Source organism: Dermacentor variabilis, chromosome 2 (genome assembly GCF_050947875.1).
Source record: "Dermacentor variabilis isolate Ectoservices chromosome 2, ASM5094787v1, whole genome shotgun sequence".
Classification (NCBI taxonomy): Eukaryota; Metazoa; Arthropoda; class Arachnida; order Ixodida; family Ixodidae; genus Dermacentor; species Dermacentor variabilis.
The window spans coordinates 195,655,705-195,683,479 of NC_134569.1; the positions used below are offsets into that span (position 1 = coordinate 195,655,705).

General features: G+C 48.0%; 1 pseudogene; it reads left to right on the forward strand.

Annotated features, from left to right (window-relative positions):
• Positions 1-16,694: 16,694 nt before the first annotated feature.
• LOC142570616 (uncharacterized) lies at positions 16,695-25,650 on the forward strand (annotated as a pseudogene).
• The last annotated feature ends 2,125 nt before the right edge of the window (positions 25,651-27,775 follow it).

Genomic DNA, 27,775 nt, shown 5'->3' on the forward strand with positions numbered 1-27,775 from the left:
CTAACTTTCCACAAGTCGAGCACCTGAAGGAGACCTCTGCAACAACTGCCATTAATGAACTACGTCAGGTCATCGCAAGGCATGGAGAACCACTAGACGTTTGCAGTGATGGCGGCCTGCAGTTTGCGTCAAAAGAATTAAGATTTTCCGCAGTTATGACTTTGCGCGTATGATTTCGGGTACCCGTTTTTCCAGGTACAATGTACTCGCCGAGAAGGGTGTACAGGTGGACAAGCGGCTTCTGGTCAAGACTGAGAGCAAGAAAGGGGACTTCTATTTGGCCCTTCTCAACTACAGGGTGTGTCCTCTCGAGGATGGCAGTTCTCCATCGAAACTGCTAATGGGACGAAGTCTCATAACGCTACTTCCAGATTTGTCAGCGTCCTCGTCAGGTCTCAGCCAAAACATGTTCAAGCATGGACGGTAGGAAGACCCCTAGCTACGCTGCAGAATGGAGACGTCGTCTGCAACCTCGGAAATTTTATAGCGGAAATCAAGGCGCAAGTCCAAGATCTCGTGGCACCAAGATCGTACACCGTTCTGACAGAGTTTGGCCGGCTTTTCCGTCGAAATAGACAGCGCCTTCACAAAATACCAGAAGCGTTCCATCGAGCCATCCGTTACCAGGTGGACGACTGCGGCGACACACCCGATTCATCTCCGAGCGCAGTCTCGCAGAAGTGGCCAGGACCTCCGCAGGCTCCACCGGATCGACCACCAGCAGGCACAGCAGGCACAGCAGGCACATCAAGCCCGCCCAACATCCCAGATGCACTGAGGCGATCTACCAGACCACGAGGACCACCAGATCGCCTGGCCTACACGCACGGATTCCAGCAGACAGAAACAGCCTAGAAGTGTCGAATGCTGCTTATCGATGTTGGGTGCTTTCCGTGTTTTCTGTGTTTTAATTCTTCAAAGAAAGGAGGATGTAACGGCCAACCGAGACACCAACACTGTGCGAACGAAGACAGCAGCGCATTGAACAAGCACGGCTATAAATACGTTCCTTTGTTATCAATTGTTCATTTCACCTAGTTAGATCATTAGTTTTAATTAATTATTTAAGACCACGGAGCATTTCCGCGAGACTGGCCGCTCGAAGCACATTGCGTGTATTGAAGGGCTTCTTTCCCGTCCAGAAAAGATACTTTTAGTTAGCACGTATTGAACAACAGAAACATGCATCAGGAGTTTTCACGTTGCTCTACAATTTTCTGATTGACAATTTACATCGAATGAAATTATTCGAGAAATTGAATAATTAAATAGGACTAATTCAGTACTTAGGTATAATAAAAATATTCTTAATATCTCCAAGGCAACGGCAAAACATTATTCTTTGCAGCTAGGTGGCACTCGCATATTTTTTAAATTCTGACTAGAATTAGCTGGAGCACCCTGTATATTAACGCGACTATAGTGTTGCGCATGCAGATAGTAGTTGCTCGTTTTCAAATCCTTGTCGTGGGCGAGGTGCCATTGTACAAGCACCACTCGAAACCTAAGCGTGCGCATATTCTATCAAGGCTTCGTTCACCTCTGATTGATTGCGCTATATTCGCAGTCACGTTCATGAGGTTCCTTCATCGAGTAGGTTCCGCTAACGGCCCTTCCGTTTGACATATCTTATAGTTCGTTAGTTTGTAAAGCTTGATGCCTGGGTACCATTTGGCTGGTGTCGAAGGCGTGACTACGACGACCTGACAAGAGTAAGATTACGAAGCTGGAATGATGACGACACAAGGGCCACGGTGGCCTCACGTCCAGTAGCACATACCTAGTGGCCCAATCAAGTAGGCCATATGGGCTTCTGGGCTGGAGTAAGAGGGGAGGTAAATAGATAGATGGATGAGCTGAAAATGGCTGAAGTAGGGAAAAAATGCTATTCGCATTAGTATTAAGAGCCCGAAAGCTAATAAAACGTGTTTTTTCGGTACATCGCTAGTCCCCTGGACTGGGATGCATCCAATGGCTGCACGACGGACGTCTGCAAAAAAGAAAATCCAGCTAAACGCTGGTCGAAGGCCAAAGTTTAGCATGACGGAGCGTGGCGAGAAAACAGCAATCGCGCTGTCGTTGACGGCTTGCAAAACGACACAGGTATAACTTTTCGGCCGGAGTGGTGGGCGGTGAAAATTCTTACGTCAGCTCCTGGGACGACTAAGAATCGCTGTCCCGTAATTCTGTCCGTCAGGTAGAAAAGGCGACATGCGTGTTGGGCCGGACCACTCGTCGTCTTTAGAGGACGGCCAGCCTGTTTCTCTGTCAAGCGCAGGAACGCCGAGTGTGAGGAGCTTCGTTTCCACAACGGCGGTGGTAGTTGCAAATGCGAGACGTAGTTGATGTTTCATTGCGGATGACCGTGCGTCTTGATCTGCCGGGACTATGGCTGCGTGGGCGACGAGATGACGTGCGGCGATGTTCCGCTCCACGGGTGATGCGTTCCAGGTGCTCAGACAAGGAGTCGAGCGGAGATTGCGCTGCGGAAGAGCAGCAAAGGGTTTTCAGGGCGGTTCTATTTTCATCCGGAGACGATGCCGTGCCTGCGATGGTTGGGACGGCTACTTCCATGTCCTTGTCGGCCAAATCGGCAAGTCCTGTAAGGTCCGTGGTAGAGGTTGTTGCGACGACCATCTGCACGTTAGCCGGGAGTCGTTCCAAAAACAATTCGCGCAACAGCGCCTCGTCGATGGATCTCGCGTTGTTTCCGAACAGCTGCCTCATTCGGCTAAGTTGACTAGGGCGTCGGTCACCGAGTTCTTCAGCGGACAGGGGCTGCTGGATGCGTGAACGCTGTGAAGCTGCTGTGCGATGTAGCAGGGCGGCCTTGAGATCGTCATAGGCGGCGTCGGCGGCGGCGGCGGCGCACAATGGGAAGTTCAATAAGTTTTCTACTTCGTCAATGGCGGCAGTCCAGAGCGCTGCAACGGCGTTATGAAACTTTGAAGGCTTGCGAGCGGATACCAGCGACTCGAAATTGCGAATAGGCCTGAAGTAACCACGCCGAAGGAAGCTGGTCCCAGTACCGTGGGAGGCGGACAGCAATGGCCGTAGGAGGGCTTACATGGTTCCTCGGAAGGGTTCTGGCATTGAGCTCTCGTAGCATTGGTCTGGTCTGTGGTCGTCTCTACCACAGAAGCGTATGGCAGTATGACGTCCAGGTCACCAAACTGTGGCGACGAGTGACCAGGTAGACTAGTGGAGCCTCGGGCTCTCGCGGGAGAGGAAGAAACGACACTCGATTTCTTAGCGTAGCATTCTTTTAATGCCCTTTTGGAACGCTAGCCCGCGCCGGAGCGTGCCAGCCGCTTGTGCCTCGTGCGGACGCGAGCGTCTACGTAACTCTCATGCGACGCCGATGCTCCTGCCGCTACAAGGTAAATAAGAATCCTAGGGCAATGAAGTCACCGGAAAAGTAATATCCGGCGCGGGACCCTGTACTGAGGAAGAGGTAAGGGAAGACGGAATAATAAAGGCAAGCAGGTACAAAGAGACAGGGATAAAAACTGGAGAGTAGCATTTTACACATGTCTGTACGGACTGACGAATTTGCTGCACCGGTCATAGTTATCAAGTTGCTAAGCCATTTATGGTTTAATTGGCTATGTTTCTCTAACAGAAGCATATTATAAAGGCTGAAAATGAATAAGAGGGGTATCAAAGAATTTCATGGTAACGAAGAAATTTTCCAAAAACGCTAATTACCGTAAGCATAGCATACTCATTCAAACTCACGTTAAGGGAAGCTGTATTAAAACGTTTTGAAATACATGCTATGCCAAGGGACACAAGATGCGTTCCAATATACTTTATTTTACTTTCTGCGCAAGGAGCTGTTCACTTGCTTTCATCGAAGAAGTTTTCTGTCATTAAGCTTCGCGCTGACGCCATATAAATCCTCGCGTTCTGCACGACGTCTTGCATAATCGCGAATACATTCCTGTCCAGTAACACGGAAAGCGTTGGAAAGGTGTAGTACGCGACCCATCGAAGCGCTATATGCACTGTCTGGGGGATTAGCCCTGTTGTTAAAGTATCTGCGGGAAATGCCCATTGATTACTACACCATCGCAGGGTTCAGTGCAGCTAATAATGTTCCATCTCTGTTATCGGTTCAGTTTTCGATACACAACTTGTGTGATTGTCCAAACTCACTATTAGACCCTCTACTCCGCCAGCCCACTTTATTCAATGAGAGGCCAACTGAGCAAACACTTCGACCACCGTAAATACATCCAAAGCAAGTTTCGCATTATTAAGACAAAGAACGAACTCCAAACCGTAGGTTTCTTGAGCCGAAATATTCAGGTAGAATATTTTTTTTCAGCACGCCATTACGAAAGCTACAGGGATGGTCACTGGCACATCTACATAACTTGAACACCATGACAATAATAAACGATTTCTTATACAGGTGCTGTACTAGTGTTGGAAGACTTAAAAAATAAAGCACCAGATTGCTAATGGCAAAGATAAATAACGCGACCGCTTCAATTTACCAATGTGATTGGCAATCTTACGCTACGACTGGTGATAGCGCCTACTTAATAGGTTTAATTCGCCGTTTGCTTTTCTTGTGAACAAAGCTCCCGAGCGGGATCCGAACCGTCCTTTATTATTTTTTTTAAATCGTGTACCCTAAAGGCTCTTTTAGAGGCATTACATAGGGGTTACATAACATTACAAAACATATGACGCTGAATAAATAATGAAAATATAGAAGCAATACGAGTGTCATTTGCTGTGAATATAACGTGATAAAACATACTGAAAAATACACTGCGAACACTGAAAACATGCTGCAAAAAGCAGAACTAGAACGGCAGTGACAACGGCAGACAATAATGCAATTCTAACAATTCGGATGAATACAATTATTATAGTCGGTACGCAATCAACACTTCAGTTTGCTCACAAAAGCGTCGTGGTTATTGACAGAAACGATTTTCGCAGCTAAGTTATTCCAATTCTAAATGGCAAGGGAGAATGGCGAATGACGCATAAGCTTGGTACGAGCGATCTTTGGTTGTACTTTAAAGCTGTGGTCGAAACGGGGACCGATGCGATGGGCCGGTTTGATATGAGATTCTGTGAATGGCGCATGATTGTAATTGTAAGTCGGTAAAGTGAGATGACAGGGCAACAAGTCTTCGCGTTTCTAACCAAATAAATTTAGACGCGAATTGATATCAGTAATGCTGGAGTAGCGAGAGTACATCCTTGTTATAAACCTAGCCGCGTTATTCCGCAGTGATTAGAGTTTCCCGGCAAGGTATGCTTGATGCGGGTTACCGATGATTGTGGCGTATTCTAGTTGCAATCTGACTAATGGTGTGTACAGTACATTTCAATATACTCTACGCCGTATCCTTTATTGACAATGATCGTTCCCGGCTAGACGGGATTCCGTCAGACCCTGGGGCCCTATAACGTAAAACTATTCCAATATGTTTCTATTCCAATTTCCTGACGCCAAATTTACGTAACCACCGATGCAAGCACCGGGCGGTCACCCGCAGGGTTGTCTGAACAGTCTAATCAAACGCTCTTCTCGTTCAGAGGCGGTCACTTTTGTTTTCTTGAAAAACGAATAACATTGCCTACACTGAGCCGCTTGTCGTATCTAATTGGCTGACAAGAGGCGAGGAGAACGCTCAAGTGGAGAGGTATTCACAGGGGCAGAGCCAGTGCACTGAAAATCGATAACCGGATGAAGAGGGTGGTGCCGGCGTCTGCGATTGGTCAGCTTTCCCTTACTTAGCTTGTGGTGACTTGTCGAAAACCACGGCGGCATGCAACGGAAGCTTAAGAATGACGCTAAAACTGACCCTCAGCAAAGAAGATTTGGCAGAATGAGGTAGTAAACGTGCCGAAAGTGCTTGAAAACGTTACGCGGTCACGCAAGAAGTTTTATTATACGCAAATACAACCATGCTCTTCGGCAGGTGCGAGTAGCCGGCGTCTCAGCGATCGGCGGCAGCCATCTTTTGTTCCTTTCGGAACGGGGCAGCCTGCGGCTATTCCGAAAAAAATTCAGTTTTGTTCGGCATATTAATGCATCTTTCTTGCGTACACGTCACTGTGACGTGGTGAATTTGTGCGGTTTTGTGACGTCGCGTGACAGGCAGTTGAAGTGGGTGCAGCCCGAAAACTTTTTACCAATAGCTGAGGGCTAATGGCGAAATGGGGTCGAATCAGAAATAACAGTTTTTCTTTTTTCTGTCAAATCATGCATAATCAGTGTGTACACATCATATCAGATGGGGAGGTATTGTTGTTTTCGTGACGTCGCGTGACAGACAGGTGAAGTGGGGGGTGGTCGAAATAGTTTTTGACCAATCGCAGAGGGCTGATACCAGAATTGGAATAGAAAAGTTTGGAATAGTTTAAGTTATAGCGTCCCTGGATTTCATTGAAAATTAACTTTAACAACTTTGCCTTGGTTGTCAAATGTACCGATTGGCTTGGGTCCCATGAAGCTTCCTCGAAAGACTACCCCAAAATGAAAAAAAAGGAAAAGGTAATCTTGAAGCCGATGGCGAGAGTCCATTCGTCTCGTCGGGAAGCTATTGCGGCCGTTAGAAATCGACGCTCCCGACGCCGTTGGAGTACAAAGAACGCTGATGCCTCTGTGAAGAGTACGCCCCGTCCGATACCTCCTCCTCTGCCCCCTAGGCCTGGCGCAATTCAATCTTAATCTGACAAGGTCATGGCAGAGAACAACACAACTTGGTCCGCACTACTAAAGCAACAGCCAATGCCAGAACAACAGTGGAAGTCACAGCCGAAGCAACAGCCGATGCCACAGCCGGAGCCAGAGCCACACCAAGTGACACAGCTGCGCACGGCTGCAGAGTGCACCGCGTGGGCACCTGACAAATTGTCCGCAGAAGACCGGCAAGTGGTTATCATACTCCGGTCTCTGATGAAAACTTTTCAAATGCTCTTGAATGATGTGCAAACTCCGGCAGCGCGAAGTTCAATGTAAGTGCTGTACGCTCTCAATTCAGTACTTGAAACTCTTTAGTAATCATGGCTAACCCACATCCTTCAGTTCGCACTGAAGTAAAAAAGGCTAGTGTTTAGCTTAATAATATAATGTCACGCACTGCAAAGTACTACTGACGCCCACCGGCTCCTTGGTCTTGACTGCTGACTTCAACGTGCACCACTAGCTATGGGGAGCACCACCGCTTATGTAATACCCTGACAGGGGTCCCTTAAGGACCCCTGTGAGAAAGCAATATGATGGCAGCCTAACGCATCGGCAGTGCACTTGCTTGGGCTTGACTGACTTCCAGGCGCGTTGCTGCGAGCACACACAGTGCTCCCTCTATCCCGCTTTCTGCTTTCTGTTCCCCCGTTCCCTTCCCCTATTGTAGGATAGCTAACCGGACACTCGTATGGCTGACCTGCCTGTCTTTCCTCTCTCTCTCTCTCTTTACCCCTCTGATGACTAGGACGGTCGTCACATGATTTCTGCATAACAAGATTGCAACGCGTAATAAAGGTTCTTGCCGTAATTTTTAGGAAACAAGAACAACACACGTGTAGAAAATTTTCGGCTTTTATTGTTACTTTTGCTTCCTTTACATTCAAGTAATCAGATGACCGGTATAATTACAGCAACTGTTTATAGAATATTTACCTCTCACGCTTCCTGCATTGCCCATGCGAATAAACAGGCATGTCAGTGTAACAAACCGATCAAATACATGCTTGCACTTGCTTGCCTTCCGCGTTATGTGATATGTACTGGGTGAAGTAATGTCTTCTTTCATGACCCAAAACTCACATTCTGAAGTAAATAGAAGAGCATTGATCTGCAATTAAACAATTGCATACAACTTTGTTGATGCCGTATTTTGAATGTTAGCAAGTATAACAGGGAAATGAGAGACTCGTGTTGAATACCCCAACACAAATAAAGTTAGATATTACTTCTATGCACTATGTGACGATAACATTATTTATTGACAAGTGTCGCATTATGTTGGCACCTATCTATGTTGAGCATATTTCTTTTCAGCACTGCTGCGGAAAGGGAAGTACGTGAATAACATTTTTTTCTTTCGAGACGGCGTAGTTCTGCAATATTTTGTCCCCGAGCGCTACAGCATTGGTATTCCACTAGTGTCATAAAATGTCTCAGCGCGATAATACACTAGCCGATCGTAATGCACGTGCAGGTAGAAAAATACAGAAGAATAACACATGGAGTTTGCCTAGAAGACAAACCATGCTACAGATTGGGAATGCTGAATTACAGGTTGAAGGACTAGGTGCTGGATCTTCTCACTCCCACTTTGGGATTTCTATGTGTATTTGAGCCGCCACCTTCCGGCTTCCGAGACATGCAACATTACGTGGAGGGCAGATCGCAGCATCACGCATCAGCTCGAGCGCAAGTGGTTTGTACTCTGTGTGACCTGAGTAATCTTGAAATCCGAAGTAGGTCATTGCTTAAAATATGCAAATAACTGCCATGACAGGTAAGCAACAGAAAACGAGTAAAAGGCGCCAAAATATCAACGTACCCGACGGCATGACAATAGTTTTGTGCTCCTAGGGTTGTATTCCATATATCGGCAAACTCAGCCATGCTGGACAATTATTGCTCCAGTTTGCACCAATCAGAGAGGCACGTAGCAGCCTTCTGGGCCAATCAGAGTTGACAAGATGGTGAGTTCGATAATATGGCGGGATATGCCGATGTCTAGAACACCACACTTGTGCTTCCCATGTCAGACCGCAGTGCGTAACTGTGGATTGAAGCCTTGTGACGCCAATAAATACCATGGCAGATGTATGCTAATCAGAGAAACTCATACTTCAAATAGAGCTGAATTTTATAAAAAAGTTTCGACATTCATCGGGAATTCTTGGTGTATCTTTATGACTATGCGGCATCTTTTAGTTTTGCCGACGGCCCATGCACACAGTTTAATACTGTTCATTCTTGCTTCCATTTTTACTCATCTTTCGTGCCCCCTTTCGTTTACCACATTCCCCAGTACAGAGTAGCCCTCGGAATGTATCCTCCCGGTAACTTGCGGTATTTCTACCCCTCATATTAAAGCCCGCAAAATAAACAGTAAGCCTTGGGCTTTTTAAAGGATAAGAGCACAATCGATCTTGGCACCCGCACTAAACGCGCGCTGAAGATGCCTCAGAAGGCGCTTTCATCTAAAACCTATCCGCTCGCAGCGCGCTTGGTAAATTTTTCAATTACACTGTTTTGCTTTAGCGAATTCCCAAATCAATCACATTCTATGACACTCTACTCAGCATTCCGCTTCTTTCAACATAGCTTTTATTAGCGTAAAATGTATCACCGCAGCGTTGAGAAATAAAAATAAAAATAATAATAAATAAAAATAATATAAAGACACAGCAGCGTCTTTTCAGGTTTTATCAACGTCTTCAAATACAAAGAAAAATGTACTCACTGCGTATTATTTCAAGCTCAAAAGTTGCTTCACCTTCGTTTTGTATCATTTGATGTAACAGTGGTGTTAGTAGTGAAGGATTCTGTAGTATACGGACACTGCTCCTTGAAGAAACAGTGATGTGAATATAAGTACATCCAGCGAGTATGCCTGCCGACGTGGGTACATATTAGGTGTACGTTTTAATAAACTTACAGGATTAGAAATAAAAAAAGTGAAAGTTTGTTGGAGCTCGTTTCCGGCTCAGTTGCACTTGAATAATGCTTGGTCAAGCTGCGATATCTTGTTACTTCGCACTGCGATTTGAAAATCTAAAAAGTAACACAATCATTCTTGGCTGGCGAGAAATTAGAAGAGAGGGCAATAACAACTGCGTATGTTTTGCATGCAAAATCAACTATGGAGGTTTATTGCAAAACCACCATCTAATTATGAGGCACGCCGTTGTTAGGACTCCAGAACAATGTTGACCACTTGGATATCTTTAATCCGATATGTTTTACTTACACTGTACCAACTTAAAATCTACCCCAAAGGGCCATGCGATTGTTGTGTATATGACAACATGATATTTGTGTCGAAATATTTTTCACCTAATTTGCTGCCGATTCACATAGATATTCAGAGAAAATGACGAGATGTGTTGACGCATAGCTAACTTCCTAAAATTGAGCCCACTTTTTTTGCCTGTAGGCTTATCACCAGTTTTCTAAACATCAAAACACTTCTCAGTTTTTGTACCACCACCAAAGCCACCATATCTTGCAATACTCATTCTGTTAAGTATCATAGATTATTTGGTTGAGTTGGAAGCAAACAGGAAGGAAATGAAGGAGGGCAAGAAGACGCCCTTCTGCTCTGCTACAAGACAAAGCAACCGGTATCGATGCGCATGCCCTTGGTGTAGAGTTCGATACAAGCTAGCATGTTATAAAGTGATGAGCCGAGCTCTCAAAGAACACGCTTCTAGATACATGGATGCCATCAGCGTTGTTATGTCGACCGTCTATAATGCTGACCTGGGATATTTTACATTTAGCCATAATAAATGGGACGCCAAATTGGATAACCAAATATAACATTTGTTCTACACTGGCGTAAGCTCAAATGTAAAATCATGCTTCGCATTCGAAAATTCCTTAGAGCTTCAAGCACGCGACAAGTTTTTCGACGTTTGTTGGCGCTATATTGTATAATATTTATGTAGTAATAATGCATATTTTCAGCGCTTTAAGATACTTTGAGAGATAACGAAGATTGCAGCATTTTTCGAACTGATGTAAATGAAGTAAACCATTATTCTTATGATCACCTACTTTCAAATAACTTGACAAATGTTTCGAAGCTGCTTATTTGTGCCTGCCTTCACCGCCTATTACGGACTTTTCAGGTAAGTCTTTCATGTTACCCAACCAGAAAAACCGGCAAAGATATGTTGCAGAAAAATATATGCTTTATAATCCTTGTGTTTCCATCATCGCCGTACCATCCTCGTGGTACTAAGAGCCATCTTCAGTGGAATAACCTCTCTTTCTGCTGCTTAAGAACTCGGGTAAGGTTCCCCGCATAATATGGTGCGCAGCGGATTTAGGCAACAAATGTCTCGAATAACAGCCCTGAAGAACAGCAGACAAATGGAATTTTTTACGCATTCTATTCACGCCACTGCTGATCCTCATTTCGAAACCGTGCACGGTGATTTTATAAAAGAGCTCAGAAGTGTTCGCTCCATCTAGACTCTATTGTTAAGCTTCCCAGGTGTCTGATTGTCCTACTGAGTGAAAAAAAGAAGACTAAAGGGCTGCAGACCTGCGTGCCCTCATAGGATCCCAGCGCAAACTTCAGCGAAGCTGTTTCATTCGAATGAATGCATTCTTAGGTTTTACGAGCCGAAATTACAATTTCATTATGAGGTACGCCGTAGTGGGGACCCCTGGATTAGTTTTGATCATCAGGGGATCTTCAGTGTCTCCTCAATCTACAGGGCACGGGTGTTTTTTCCCATTTCACCGCCACCGAAACTGGGATTTGATCACGCGACCTCCTGCTTAGCAGCGCTACACCATAATTCCTAGCAACCGCGGCTAATTGTTTCATTCGAACTGTGGGAACAAGAAATTTATTGACGTGTAATTAAATCACTCTTTGAAATAACTCGCAAGCACCACATCAATCGCGAAAGCTGTCATCCATTAATACACATCTGTCTTCGCGAGCACATAGGGTATAACGTTCCCTCATTTCCTGTAGTTTAAATCTTGGTGGTATTTTATTTCAATACCGGTAGTTTATAAAGCACACTTATGTATCTTTCCCCGGAATTCATGCCCACAGTACCTAATCAAATGGCCGTGACCAACATATACACTTTGCACTCGGGCCATGATGAATCTCTGCCATCTTGTTTCACTCCGGCTGCGAGACCTTCGATTCCTCCATGGTTCTTCACTCGGCCAAAAATGAACCTAACAATACCTGGCATCACGAAAAAAGCTGATCTATCATCACCAGCCCTTAAACAGCTCACAGTACTATTTTTGTACGAAAGCTACCGTGACCTTACACATACCTAGACTGATGGATCTGTCTTGCAAACAGCTCCGCGGCGGCAATCGTGATACCAACGACATCCACAACAATCAAATTTAAGACAGCTCACTCTACAACGCCGGCGGCAGCAGAGCTCGCAGCGTTCGCAGCGCTCTTTACTGCCCTTCATTACAGTGGTAATGAACAGCCACACAAGCGGACGGTATTCTGCGATTCGAAGGCGGCACTGCAGTCCCTATTGTCACCTTTACGACGCGGACCGCACGAGCAGCTAATATTTCACATTACTGAGACGTTACACCACATAAGTGTTGCAGGCCATGAAATAACCTTGCAATGGCTTCCAAGGCACTGCAGAATTACCGGCAATGAACGGCTCGATCAAGCTGCCCGCTGAACTCATATTGAGGAGCACCACGTAGCAATTTCACTTTCTAGAACTGACGCAGCATGGAAGCTCCGCCTGCTTGCTCGCCAGTGCACCACGTCGCAATGGAATTAGCCACATTTAAGAAATACTCGACTGTACTCCCTTGATCCAACATTAAGTCTCCGAGCGCCATCACAGATTCGCCGTGGAGACGCCACGCTCTTGTATCGAATGTGGTTGGGCGTTGCCTTCGCCAAAGCCTATGCATTCCGCATACGGATGACCGACATCGCAACCTGTGACCACTGCGACCATGACGAATCAATTGACCATATTTTGTGCGCTTGCCCGCAGTACAGTCCACAGAGGGAATGCCTTCGCCACGAACTTCACCAACTGCACGACCAACCACTATCGGAAAAAAGAATTCTACATCACCGAAGGGACCTAACGTCACAGAAGAAGGCCGTGCAAGCACTAGTGCGCTTTCTGCGATCTACGGGCCTTTTCGAACGTCTTTAACTGGAACGCCTTTTGTGTGTGTGTGTGTCTACATGTGTGCGTGTTTTTTTTAGCGTTTCCCTCTCTGTCTTCTTTCTAACCCCTATCTCCCATCCCCAGTGTAGGGCAGCATACCGGAGACAGGTATCTGGTTAACCTCCCTGCCTTTCCTCTTCATCTCTCTCTCTTGCACTCGGACACACATCCCGTATAAGAAGCTCCTAATTAACCTAATATAAGGAAGGTGCCTAGCTTAGTAATTCGGCGACGCAGGAAAGATCTACTACCCCCATTGCATACCGCATAAAGATACGATCAAATGAGGCTTGAAAAATTACTCTAAAAATTTTAATTCACGAACGGCTGGATGTCTGATTCTCCCTTTATCAATTACTTCTCTCCACCTTGCGGGTTTCCGCAGAACTACTTTGTCAAAAATTTCAATATTAATGAAACTTCAAAGCTTCGTCACATTTGCCATCCCCCCATTGTGAATAAATGTACGCTAGGTATCAATGTTTTCCGGTACAATGTCATACATGACAGGTAAGGAGTCGATTGCGAGGACTTGGTGTGTAATTTTTGTATTGTAAGGTGGTGTTAGGGTTGATTCTAATAGCCGTCTTGGTTGGCGATGTTGTCTGCCACCGCCGGTGTTCGTGACAGTTGTTGCCAGGAATGAAAAAGAAATTACTCAGTTTGCTCCGGGGAGACGCCGCTAGGGTGCCGAGCCGACAAGACGGGATGCACATGGGCTCCGAAAACTTTCCCTGATTGTGGCGGAAAAAGGCAGTTCTCGAGTCTAGAACTACCACATCTCACACAGGAAGGTCGACGGACTACGAAGACATCAAGATTATCCCAGGTGGGCGATTTTTTGAGACAGAAAGGCAGTTTTAATACACTGCTACGCCGGCGGCCTGGCTAACCCTAACTAGCTGGGACTACGACGCCACGGTTCCCACCACTTCGGCGGGAACGCCGCCTGTCTCGGGTGCGGTCGGGCCCCCGCTTCGCCACGAGACGCGAGGATGGACGTCGTAGAAGTGGAAGGGGAGACAATTTCCCCGGAAGAATATGACGACCAGGGCTGGATTGCGGCTCACGAACGCCGCAGTAACGCCAAGAGACGCCCAGACCTCGATGAACGATCCAAGAACATCGGAGACTCGCCGGTTTCAACGACGTGGAAAACCACGAACGCACGAATTCTACAGCGACCAATGGCCCCGAGGCAACCGCAGCTACCGGAGGATGACTACAAGGTCGTGATCCGCCCGAGAGGTGGGCTCGACATGGCGCAACAACGCATTGCGTGCATAAAGGATGGCGTTCTGCTGGCAGCCGCATTGACACCAGAAAATGCCGGAGAAGATACGCTACGCATCAATCCAAGACAAAACACCATGATCATGAGCACGCCGAAACTGGAGAATGCGAAACGCTACAGCAAAATACGGGAAATCCAACTTGGAGGATCGAACACCTACAGTACGGCCGCTTACATTACTGTGCCGGAGAACACCTCCAAGGAAGTCATACACGGTATACCAGAATACGACACGCCACGCCTGAAGACGTTGAAAAAAGCCTGGTGAACTGTAGAAACCCGACTATACTACACGCAAGACGCATGGGACGCACCGATTCGGTTGTGATAGTATTTGAAGGAACGTACGTACCACACTACGTGTACTACCGTGGAGCTGAATACCGATGCCTACTATATCGTAAGCAGTACGAAACATGTACCACCTGTGGCCGCCTCGGCCACCGAGCGGATGTCTGCCCGACACCGAACAGCAAGAAATGTCGCGGGTGCGGAACTCTCAATCCACCCGAAGATCATCAGTGCGAGCCAAGATGCTTCATGTGTGGGAAGGGACACCTCACAGGAGACAAAAAGTGCCGTGAACGGTTCAAGATCCCATATATTCTCAGAAAGAGGCAGTGGAAACAACAACAACAACAACAACAACAACAACGGAATGAACATCCACCGAAGAAAGCTATGGCGGACAATCGCCCAAGTCGGTCCAGGGAGTGGTCGGGCAGCATCGAATCGCGCAAGGGATCGACATGGACCAACAGCCACGGCAGCAGACACCGCGACAGGAGCCGCTCTAGCTCCTTCCCAAGACTCCCCGGTGGAGGCGGTGGCGGCCACTCCAACTCCAAGTCCCGGTCCAGGTCCCGGCCCAGGTCTGAATCGAGATCGAGAGGATCCCCACTACGCGGAACCCCGGAGGGCTCTGGCGGGTACGACGGCAACAAAACGCAGGTGAGCTGGGCAGACACGGTCTCCGGCGCTGTTTCTCCGTCTAATATAACACCTAATATAGAAGGGTCCGCCCTGGAGCAGGAAATGATCCAAATTAGAAAATTACTAGCGCAAATTACTCGTGAAAATGCTAAGCAGAGGGAGGAAATTCAACAATTAAAGCAAGAAAACGCTAGGCTTCAGCAGAATACGACACACGAGCCAAGTCACACGCCTACCATGCGCCTACCGCCAGTACGGCACAGACGCCTAGCCGCGAGTCAACGCCCGCTCTCGCGCAAATGACAGGGACGCCGCCCCACAAAAGAAAAGCCGAAGACGCGCCAGACGCGCAAAGCAGCGTCTCAACGCAGTTAGAAAAGCAAGTAGAGGGAATGTTTGTGGAGTTAACCAAGACGCTACAACAACAATTCGCCGGGTTACAAGCACAGTTCGTGGAAATTATACAAAGAATAGAAAGCATTGAAACCCGATTAACAGTTGTTGAAAACGCGCAAAAGGACTTGAGGCCTGCGGGAGTGGGACCGGTAAAAGCGACCACCAAACCATATCATCGACCCGTAGTGACAGAAACCAGTAAGGTCACCGGGGAGAATCAAACAATTAAACATGGCTCCGCGTAATAAATACATAATATGGCAATGGAACTGTCGCGGGTATCGCCGGAAACGGGGACACCTGCAGCAGTTCCTAAGTAGCAAGGAGGCCCCAGACGTCATCGCCCTGCAAGAAACGGGGGGACTGGCTAAATTATCCGGTTACAAAGCATACGGTGCTTCCGACGAGAAGGCGTCTGTTACAACTCTCGTACATAGAAACCTTACGGTCATAGAACACACCACTGGCGTGACCGGTGCAGACCACGTCCTGCTTGAAATCATTCCCATGCGCAAGGGAGAAGGAAGCCTTTTCATCTTAAATGTATACAGTAGCCCTCGACACAAGATGAGATTCGGCCCACTTTTTCGTAAATATTTAAATTTATCAGAAAGAAATGCAATGGTAATTGTAGGGGACTGTAATGCACCCCACGCGGCTTGGGGATACCGTTTCGAGAGCGTCAAGGGTCGTAATCTATGGCTAGACGCTCAGCAGGAGGGTCTCGCTCTCATAACGGATCCACAGGCGCCCACTAGAATGGGTAACAGTGTCAGCGATGACACCACACCAGACCTAACTTTTACAAAGAACACACCTGATGCAAAATGGATAAACACGCAAGAAAATCTGGGTAGGGATCACTTCATTGTAGCAACAACTGTACACGCACGCCCATCACGAAAGAAAGGCAGAAAAATAACAATTGTCGAATGGGACTTCTTCCGCAAAATCCGGGAGGAGGAAGCTGATGAAGTCATACATGACATCGATATTTGGACTAAAAAACTTCATCAAAGTGTGATACGAGCCACTAAGACTATTCCGGAAAAAGCAGGGATAGAGGAGGCGGACAGCAAACTCCTACATATGTGGGAGGCAAAAAGCAGCATGCAGAAACGCTGGAAGCAGCAAAACCTTAATAGAAACCTGAGAGGGAAAATCGCCATGCTCAATAAGGAAATAGAGGACTATGCGAATAGATTAAGCCGTCAAAATTGGGAGGCCACGTGCAACGCCATGGAGAGACAGATAGGGCTACCTAAAACCTGGAATCTTCTGCGTTATCTTTTAGACCCGGAAAACAGCAAGTCCACACAACGAAACTGCCTGTACAAAATAATTCACAGATACAAAGGCACGGAAGAAGAACTTTTACAGGAACTACAAAGTCTGTACGTAGGAAATACAACCAAAGAACAACATCCGTATACTGGTAAGGAAAACCCGTATCTTGACAGCCCCATAACCGAGGCTGAAGTTCGAGCGGAACTCATCAGGCTCAACACGAAATCCACGCCAGGCCCGGATGGAATCACCAACAAGATCCTGAGAAATCTCGATGATGAATCTATCTCGGCCCTCACCAAGTATATTAATACCTGCTGGGAACAGGGTAATATTCCACGTCAATGGAAAACCGCCCGGGTTATAATGATTCCAAAGCCGGGAAAGAAACTTTTCCAGCACACCATGATTGGATTTAGACCAAAACTGTCTACACAAGACATTATGTTGCAAATCAAACACCAAATAATAGACGCGGGACCTCAAACACTAGATACAAAAGCTATCCTTGGTCTTGATCTTACGAAGGCCTTTGATAATATCACCCACAGGGCTATTTTAGAAAACTTGCAAGGCCTAGGAGTGGGCCAACGAACCCACGCGTATGTTAAAGACTTCCTCTCTGACCGTGTTGCGCAAATCACAATCGGTGAAGTGAAATCCAAAGAGATAAAACTCGGAAGCCGGGGCACACCACAAGGATCAGTCTTATCTCCCTTTCTTTTCAATGTAGCTATGATTGGCCTGCCAGCAGAACTAGAAAATATAGAAGGATTACAGCATAGCCTGTACGCCGATGATATCACCCTTTGGGTAACAGGTGGAAGTGATGGGCAGATTGAGGAAATCCTCCAAACAGCCGTACATACAGTTGAGAAATATGTTGTGGATAAAGGATTGAGATGCTCGCCGCAAAAATCAGAATTACTTTTATACCGACCGACACGGAGGGGCCGTAAGAGTTCTACGGATAAACCAAACATCACGCTTTTTGTAAATGGCAAACAAATACCTATTGTCGACAGCATTAGAGTCCTCGGACTCCACGTATCAGCTAACGGTCACAACGGGGAAACAATCAGAATACTAGAAAACAGCGCACAACAAACAATGAGACTAATTAAGAGAATAGCTAATCGCCATTATGGGATGAAAGAGAACAATCTGGTACGACTAGTCCAGGCTTTTGTCATCAGCCGCATAGTATATGTAACCCCTTACCTAAATCTCCAAATAGCAGAAAAGACAAAAATCGACAGCATCATTAGACGGTCATTCAAACAAGCCATAGGTTTGCCGATAAACACATCAAATGACAGGCTCCTAGCCTTAGGTGTCCACAACACGCTCGAAGAACTCATGGAAGCCCATACGATAGCGCAATATGAAAGACTCTCACAAACACCTACTGGCAGACACATACTTAACAAGCTTAGAGTAACATACGCATCACAGTATGGCACTAAAGTAGACATTCCCCACGACATAAGGAAGCAGCTTATTATCCCACCGCTACCCAAAAACATGCATCCCGAATACCACAGGGAAAGGCGGGAGGAAAGGGCAAGGGCTATACAGAGGAAATTCCAACGCTCTCAGGACGTGATGTACGTCGACGCGGCAGAGTACACGACTACTCAGAATATGTGTATCGTTGCAGCGAACTCGGAAGGTTAGCGTAAGGTCAGCGGATCTATTAAAACTAACAGAGCCGAGGTGGCTGAGGAATCGGCCATTGCTCTCGCAATGGCTTCCACACTGGCCACGATAATAGTCAGTGATTCTAAAACGGCCATTTTAAATTACGCAAAGGGACGCATCTCGCCGGAATCACAACGTATCCTGGAAAACTTTCGCGGTGAGCGGGTGGTCCATATCATCTGGGCGCCTGCGCACTCCTCTCTCCCCGGCAATGAGGCGGCCGACACCGTGGCTCGAGGACTCACAAACTGAGCCACCGGGGCGCCGCGGTTGGGGCTGACAAGGGACCGGATGGTTGGCTATAGGGAGATAACTAATCATTACAGATTGGGGAGGGTGCGTTTTCCTCCCGCACACCCATCACTTAATAAGCAGCAGGCGGTGACATGGCGCCTCCTTCAAACAAATACATATCCGAATCCGGTGACTTACAATCATTATTACCCAGACCAATATTCGGCCAATTGTAAACTTTGTCAAGAAAGGGCGGACCTGGATCACATTATCTGGGCCTGCCCTCGGGCGCCCCGACAGGGCCAAAACATTCAAGATAGGAAGCAGTGGGAGACCGTGTTGCTCAGCTCGGCCCCCGAAGACCAACTTTTAGCTGTCCAGCAGGCCGAGGATGCCGCTAGAGCTCAAGGGCTTCTGGCCGCCATCTAGGCGGGGCTGGCCCCCCACGGATCTACCGGCTACATAAATAAAAGTTATTTCTCTCTCTCTCAGTTTGCTCCGGGATCGCACTCGAGTACTATGCGCGGGAGTCATCGTCTCTACCAGTGCGTCATGCTAGCACTCGCCAGCGGCTGCGTAAACATGCCCTATTCACCCGTGCCAGCGCGGGAGGGGTCGCGCAATGTGAGATGCTCGCCACGTAGCCTCAATACGTGGGCACTTTGCATTACAGTTGTATACTATTCCAAAAGGTTGCACGCCATGTTGCAGTTGGATAGGTAGCACTACAACATATGTTTGAGTACTAATAGTTCACGGACGTTTACCATACTCAATCTTGCGAAATTTGAGCGAAGCTCCATACGTGCTTTCATTTCGCGATACATTCGCTGGCGTGGATAATCTGTCTTCTGCGGCACGTTCCAAACAGAGTGTGGTGCGAATGCCTCACTAATAGAGATATATGGCTGAACGGGTTTATGGGCCAAAGGGCCCAGCGGGCGAGCGGAGACGGCAGCGGAGCGAGGCACGACGGAGAATTGCAGCTCAGAGATCCCTCGCTCGGTAGAGCGTAGTTAGACCGGAGCTGTTTGCTGCACGGCCTGTCAAACATGGTTGGAGTTACCGTGAACAGATCAGTACGCTTGCTTCAGCTACTCGATCGCCGTCATCTACTTCTAATTGTCGCCAAATGGCCTCGTCGCTGAAACATGTCGCAGGACACAGAGCTCCTCTTTAGCGGTGAAACACCTCCGACGCTTTCCGAACTGCAGACAGCCAGTGCCTTGTTGGAAAGGCACTTTGGAAAGCGTTGACCGCGTCCGGTTACCTCGACTGTGCCAGTGCGTCGAACTGTATATGCTGTTGTTTTCGCCAACGTGACGTAGCGTGTGTGTTTGGCAGGCGTGCTCACGCTACTTCGGACTATGTATGCGTCTATATAGGATTGTTGGATCTGCTCGCCGCATGACAGCGGTGAACAAACGACGCGCGCTACATTGGCGCCATCTTGTAGACGTCGTCACTGCAACGCGGCACTACGCTGTTCTTCTCACGCTTTGTCCATACACTCCTTCCTTCGTTTTCCGCTTCATGCTTTGACTGTAACCTCCTCCTCGTGCTTTATTTGCCATTGAATCACCGCTGCGCTCCGTGTTCGCTCTTTCGTCGTTAGCTCTGGGCATTGGTTCGGTTACGACACCAACGCAGGAACCAATGGTTAAGAGCAGCGCTCTAAAGCAAGATTAAGGACCGGCATACAAAAATGCTCGGATGAAAAACATATATAGCATACCTGATTAAATCAAACAGGCTAGGTGACAATTTGTGACGCCCTATCTGAAGGGGGATGCTAATAAATCACGATCAACAGCAGTAGCAGCACAGTATCGTGCCACATGACACCCGACGTGAGGTTGGCGCCGTTTCGATGCGTGCCGACTCTGCACTGCACTTGGGTTGTATTCCACCAGGTTCATGGCACGTATGTGTTGCATCGTATCGTGCCACACGTCAAGGGATGTGAGCTATGCGCCTCATAGTCTCGATGCCTCTGTTTTCCCTTCGGTACACGCTGTGACGCCTCCTCGCAAGGTACAAAACGCTGCTGAAGACGTGAATAGTACAGCTACACGCTAGACTGCAACCAGGCTACGTCGACCTAAGCAGACTGTTTGCTGAGAGAGCACAAGCCACAGCTCACCGTCGACGTCGGGCAGACTGCTCAGTTTGTTCTCCTGAAAGCGACGCAAAGAGACCTTCCATGAATGGCCTCTAGTGCGTGCTGCAGGAAATGGTGCTCTTATAGGGCCGCTCGTGCAGCTTACTCTGTGACTGTGTTGCGTGTGCCGCACAGGCCTATCACTTTATCTACAAAGCCTCTATTTATCAGAGTGAACGTAGACTGGTGAACCAACCAAAAATTAAGACAGACACATTCCACGTCACATTCCAGAGCGCATTAGCACCGTGAATCTCAGCATCTTACAATTTTCTATAGTTTTACTTGGTCCTTGACTTACCTACAAGGAAGGAAGGAGTATTTTAATGATTGGAAAATGTAGAGAGGTCGGCCGGATATTGGAACATCTAGCCTGCTACTCTACGTAAGAGAAGGGGAAGAGGGGAAGAAAAAGGGTCACAATGGGGGATGATAATGGGAGGAACGAAGTGAACGACACATTGCACAACTGGTATCACAGGCGTGAGTCCAGGCCCGTGTCACCTAGGAAACGTGAAAACGCACGCATTGTCTCTGTCGTCTGCCAACTCTGTGGCCATGCGCCTAGCAAGAGGTACTCCGACAGTGGTCCATTTTGTAAATGTCTCAATGTATCTGCCATTGTCAGTCTTTCGCGCGCATACTCAGGGCACACCACAAGCACGTGTTCTATAGTCTCTACAGTACCACACACTGAACAGTCCGGGGAGTCTGTCCGTCCAATAATGTGCAAATATTTGCGCGTGAAGGCGACGCCTAATCGCAGTCTGTGTATCAGGCATGCATAAGGGCGTGGAATTCCACGCAGAATAGGAAATTTCATATCGGGATCCAGCCTTTTAGGCGGACGTGACGAGCGTCTGGGTGGCCCAGTATCTTCTCGTCGCACTCCTCATTAATTCCGACATGAGGCATGTGATGTCCGGTCTGGAGAATGGCACTACAGTTCGCAGGCCATTGCTGAGGGCGCGTCTTGCTGCAGAATCGGCTATATCATTACCGTTGAGCCCACAGTGTCCCGGGATCCATTGGAACACTATGCGGTGGTGTTTTTCTTGAGCGCATGAAAGTAGCTCGGTGATCTGCAGTGTCAGAACCTGATATGCGGTGTGGCGCAGGAAGCATTCCAAAATTTGCAGCGCGGGTTTTGAATCCGTGAAAATGCACCACTCTTGAGGTCTTTCCCCGCAGATGTGGCGAATCGTTTCCCTTATAGCCACAATCTCTGCAGCGGTTGATGTAGAATTATGGTCTAGTATGAAACCTCGAGTCATCTGTTGGGCTGGTATCACCACAGTTGCTGTCGATGCCTTTGGTGACGCGGAGCCGTCTGTGTAAACATGAACATATGTCTGGTATTCTGACCAGATGTACGCGAGAGCAAGTTGTTGTAGTCGACTGACGGGAACCAATGATTTCTTTAGTATGCCGGGGACATGTACGCATACGGAAGGTTGAACCATCACCCATGGTGGTTTGATGGGGGGATATGGAAGGGCATAGCCTGATGTTATGTGGGGTAGATGGCAGCGGAGTGCACTTGTGAAACTGCTGTCCGGCCGCTCATGTAGAACCGACGTCAATGGATGGCAATGGTGTTGTGTCAGTAAGAGTAAATACACACGAAGTGGTTCGTGGGACAGGTATATCGATAATGGGCATACGTGGGCTTCCTCAATTGTGCCTTTGTTGGAGGCACGCCGTGGCAGCCCGAGGCATATTTTGAGTGCCAGCGCTTGGACGCTCTCCGTAAGCAGGAAATGCTCAAGTTTGAGAGTATCGGAAGGCTGTATCGAATGTAGCCTACGAAAAGAGACTGATAAAGTCTTAGTAATGAGCCTTTCGTGGGGCCCCATTTGATGTCTGTTGCGAAGCGAAGAACGTGGCAAAACAGATTAAGTTTTTGCTTCAACATATTAACATGCCTCGTCCATGACAAATTGCGGTCGATGATAATGCCCAAGAAGCTGTGGTGGGAGACATAAGGTGTTATGACACCGTTAATGGACATCGGGTAGCGGCAGACGGATTTGCGCGTGAATGCAACCACAGCACATTTTTCGGCAGCTAAGCGCAAACCCTGACGCCGTATGTATCGTGAAGTAGATGACACAGCCCGTTGTAATTTCGCACGTAGTTGTGGGCGTGTTGTACCAGAAGCCCAGATGCAGATGTCATCTGCATATGCACTGATGTGGATGTGAGGTGGAAGTTCGCTCACCAGGCCAATCAGTGCCACATTAAATAATGTTGGGCTGAGAACTCCTCCCTGAGGAACTCCACGGCATACCTAATGACGGTTAGTCTCTCCGTCGGGCGTGGACATATAAACGAAACGGCCGCTGAGGTAGCTCACGATCCACAGGTAGAGCCGGCCGCCAATACCCAAGTCATCTAGGGCATCGAGAATGGCTTCATGAAGGATGTTGTCGTAGACCCCTTTCATATCTGAGAAAACAGCGGCGACGAGTCGGCGTTGACGTTTTTTATGTTCCACTGTCGCAACGAGGTCGATGACGCTGTCAATTGAAGAACGACCCCGCCGAAAACCGCTCATCATGTTCGGATAAAGATCATTTCTTTCCAGAAACCATTCGAGCCTCGCCAGGACCATTCGTTCCATAACTTTTCCAACACAGCTGGCTAATGCAACTGGGCGGTATGAGGTAAGCTCATAAGGAGTCTTTCCAGGCTTCAAGAGAGCAACCAGGCGGCTGATCTTCCACTGCTGCGGAACAATACCGGAGACCCATGTGTCGTTGTAATAATTGAGCAGCGCAGTGCGACCAGACCTGCCAAGGTGAGATAGAGACGAGTACGAGATCCCGTCAGGGCCAGGAGCAGATGAATGCCGACACGACGCAAGAGCAGCCTCTAATTCGGGCATCGTAAAGAGCAAGTCGTAGTAGTCACTTGAGGAAGGTGGCGCACAAACTTCGAATTGGATTGAGGCTGGTTGAGCTGTGCCCACAATCATTTTGCAGAAGTCGTCCGCTACCTCTACATCATTGCGGCGTTGGAAAAGGGCCAGAGCTCTGAAAGGGTACCTTTCTTGTGGGGGAAAACGTAGGCTCCTGACGACATGCCAAATACGTGACAGCGGCTTGCGAGGATCCAGTGATGAGCAGAACTTTCTCCAGCGCTTCCTTCCTAATTTCTCGAGATGGCGCTTTATTTGTCGTTGAGCTAGGCGACAAAGGGCGAGATCGTACGTGGATTTCGTCCTTCTATATTTCCTTTCAGCGCGCCGTCGGACTGCGCGCAACCTCTCGAATTCCACGTCGATAGGAGATCCCGGTGCAGGTGCACATATGTGGCCTCACCAAGGGCGCACATGATCAAGTCTTCTATTTGGGTTGGTGACTTGACATTTGCACAGGAATTCTCCACGAATGTCTTAAAAGTGGGCCAGTCTGTGCACCGCACATGAGACGAAGTGGTAGGTGCGAACCACTTTACGCAGATATACGTTGGTATGTTATCACTGCCATGTGTTTCAACATCACTGAACCATCTAATAGAAGACTGTAGTCGTGAGGAAACAAACGTCAGGTCCAAGCAGCTACTGTAGGACGTGCCACGCAGAAACGTAGGAGAGCCATCGTTAATATTGACGAAATCCTGTGAGTGGATAAAGTCGGACAAGGCTTTGCCTCGGTTATTCATTACTGTACTTCCCCATTGGGGGTGATGAGCATTGAAGTCGCCCACAATAATATGGGGAGCTGTGCAACTCTGGATTGCTGAGGACAGATACGAGAAATCAATGTGATCTCTGGGTGGAATGTAACCGCCGAGTATCGAGAAGACCCGTCGTTTAAGCGTTAACGTCAAGCAAATGTAGTGGTTCGTGCTATGGGGCTGGAGGGCATGGCGGTAGTGTGGAATATCTCGGCGTATGCACACTAATACCTTGCTGGTTTCATAAGCTTCTCGAGACCACAGCAATACATATCCAGAAAGGCGGAAAGCAGAAGGCATGTTGGGCTCACATATAACAATCACGGGGAAGCGGTATTTCTGGACGCACTCTCGGAAGTCACTTAGGCGACCACGCAGGCCTCGGGCATTCGACTGCATCACTACACTGCGACGTATGTGCATCGACACAGAGCAGGGTTTGTGTGGTAGCGCCATAATGAATTACTGCAAGTGCCGCCAAGAGCGGCTCAACTGCATCCAAAAACTGAACAACAACCCTTGCTGTTGGCGTATTGAGGCCTGAAAGCAGCGTGCGCATGGAATGTAAGAGTTGTTTCAGAAGAACGTTCACCTGCTGGCCTTCCGGCTTGTCCTTATTGTCCGCTGGAGCGGCACGGAATGATGGACGCGTTGGTTCGACGACTTTGGATGACAGAGCAGGCCATTCCACATCAGAGGAGGTGGGTAATGTACCAGCATCTTTCTGAACCAACGTGGTAATATGGGGCGCTGCAGCGGGCGGCGTCTTATCATTCTGCGGCTCAAGACGTTGAAGCAACGGACCTGAGAGTTGCTGTGACGGCGGCTGAGACAGACTAGCGACGTGTGACTCTGGGCGTCGGCGTCGGGAACGACGTTTGCGGCGGCGAATAGACGCGGCCGCTTCTTGGTGACTTGAGTTGTCTTTTACCATCTTCTTCAGGATAAGCCTCTTGTTTTTCATCCTGGGACAGTCTTTAGCCGTCGCCTCATGAGCGCCGAAGCAGTTGGTGCACTTGACTGTCTCCGTCCTGCAAGTGTCATGCTGGTGTGATCCGCCGCATCGACGGCAGGATATTTCGTTTCTGCAAACAGCACTCACATGGCCAATCCTGTTGCATTTGTGGCATTGAACAGGCTTGGGAACATACAGACGGACAGGATGCCACACATAACCCACCTTGACGTGGGATGGGATAGAGTCGGCTTCAAAAACTACTTTAACACACTGTGATCGGCCGAAACGATGAATGTCGACTATCCTGGCCGTAGAATTGATGAGTGTCCGCAGGTCGCTGTCCGTTATTTCAGGGTCTACATCTGTAATAACTCCAGCGCAAGTCCGTTTTTCGTGAGAGAGATAGGGGTGGACCGGCATACCGCCTAACACTCCAATTTCTTTCAGTTTGTCCACGGATGCCCGAGATTTCACATCTACCGTAAGGACATTCTTCCAAGCGTTGATTCTGACCTCTTCCGGAGCCGCTGTCTGTTGATGGTATTCAAATTAGCCGTCTCCGTTGTGGCTACGAAAGCCACAGAGAACCCATCAGGTGCGTCAACATTCTCTGTAGGCAACTCCCTCGCTGCTGATGTCCGGCGTAACGCGCCAAGTTTGTCAACAGTCTTTGTAGTCGACTAACCAGCTGTTGATGTCCGGCGCAGCTTCCTTTTCAGGCGGCGCGATTCAACAGGCGTGAAGCTGCTACTGTCGGAAACAATCTCAGTCACCGTGGAGTCATCTGCCGAATCTGGAAGCTCCACGTCGGTGACGGCCGTAGCACAGAAGGCATCAGCCGGCCGAGCAGCAGCTGGGTCAGCTGCGTCGAAGGGAAGCTGCACGGGACGGGTGCCCGCCATCCCGAAGGATGATGCGATCACTGTGTACTCACAAAATTAAAAAAGCTACAGAAAAGTGGAACAGCCGAAAACACAGACGTTCTCTATCGTCACTTCTTTTTCCGACTTACCTACAAATCTAATATAATCATTTATATGTATTGTATTTATGTTGTATGGAAAGCAATCTGTCCAGACGTGTCAGGCATACACTGATCAAAATCTCAAAGACCCTTACCTGTGGTGTGTTCGAAATCAAATAGACCGTAATGATTGACGGTCTTCTTCGTTGAAATTAATGCAGCTTTAAACAGCTTAGGCTTCCTGTAAACGGTTATTTAGGACCGTTACTTCAAGAATATGCAATGCATTTACTGCATATGAAAAATTCCAATTTGAACAGTAACAACTTTTTAATGTAGCAGCTGGATATTGTTGGTTTATTTTTTTTTACCAAAACATAAAATTAATAGATGACAACAAACTATGACTTCATTTGCGGAGATTGCCTTGCATACTTCTAGAAAATGGTGCGTCACACTGCACAGAGATGAGCAGCCTTGTTTAACCCGCGCCACCGCGGCTCTGCGGAGCAAGGGAGCGCCGTCTAACATTAGCCGCTGGGTACCAGATAGGTATTCAGTGCGCATACGCGGCGAAATGAGCCCGTCTCCTGCTCATAGCTTCCTTGTTTCAGTTCCTACCTCGTGTGTTAGCTTCCCGCCACCGGGGCTACGATGCTCATCTATGCGCTGGTAATGTATTTCACACACCCTTTGAACGAGGCGCCAACGCCGGGCCAAATTCGAAAGCCGGCTTAGCAGCCTCCGAAAATAACCTCACGAAAGCAAACGCAATTAAAAAGAGGCCTTCAGCTGCGCCAGCGAACAGCGGTTGTAGTCCAAAGATTTAGTCAGAGTGCAGAGTTGTCTAAAGTCAAAAAAATCTATACTTCACATAAGCCACTTACATTTACACATGCACACTTCGGCCAGGCACATCACAATGCAATTGATATGGGTATTAACAAAACTCTAGACCATAATTAACGACATGCGCTGAGATTTCAACATGTACAGCTGAGAATGAATAGGAGCACCAAGTGTCCACTCGTATTCACCCGTGTTGCTCTTGAGACGTACGCCCTCAGCGCAGCTCGAGGCAAATCTCGAAGAAGGAACTTCCGGAAATGCAGACGCTCGAGAAACTCGTCCGCCAGCTTGTCGGGGATAAACTTTATTCTGCAGACGGTCGGTCTACGCCTCACATCTATTCGCCGGCGCGCTCTGATGCCCTCAGATTCCAGCATGACGCTTTTATCGCCTCCGCCGGCGTATCTT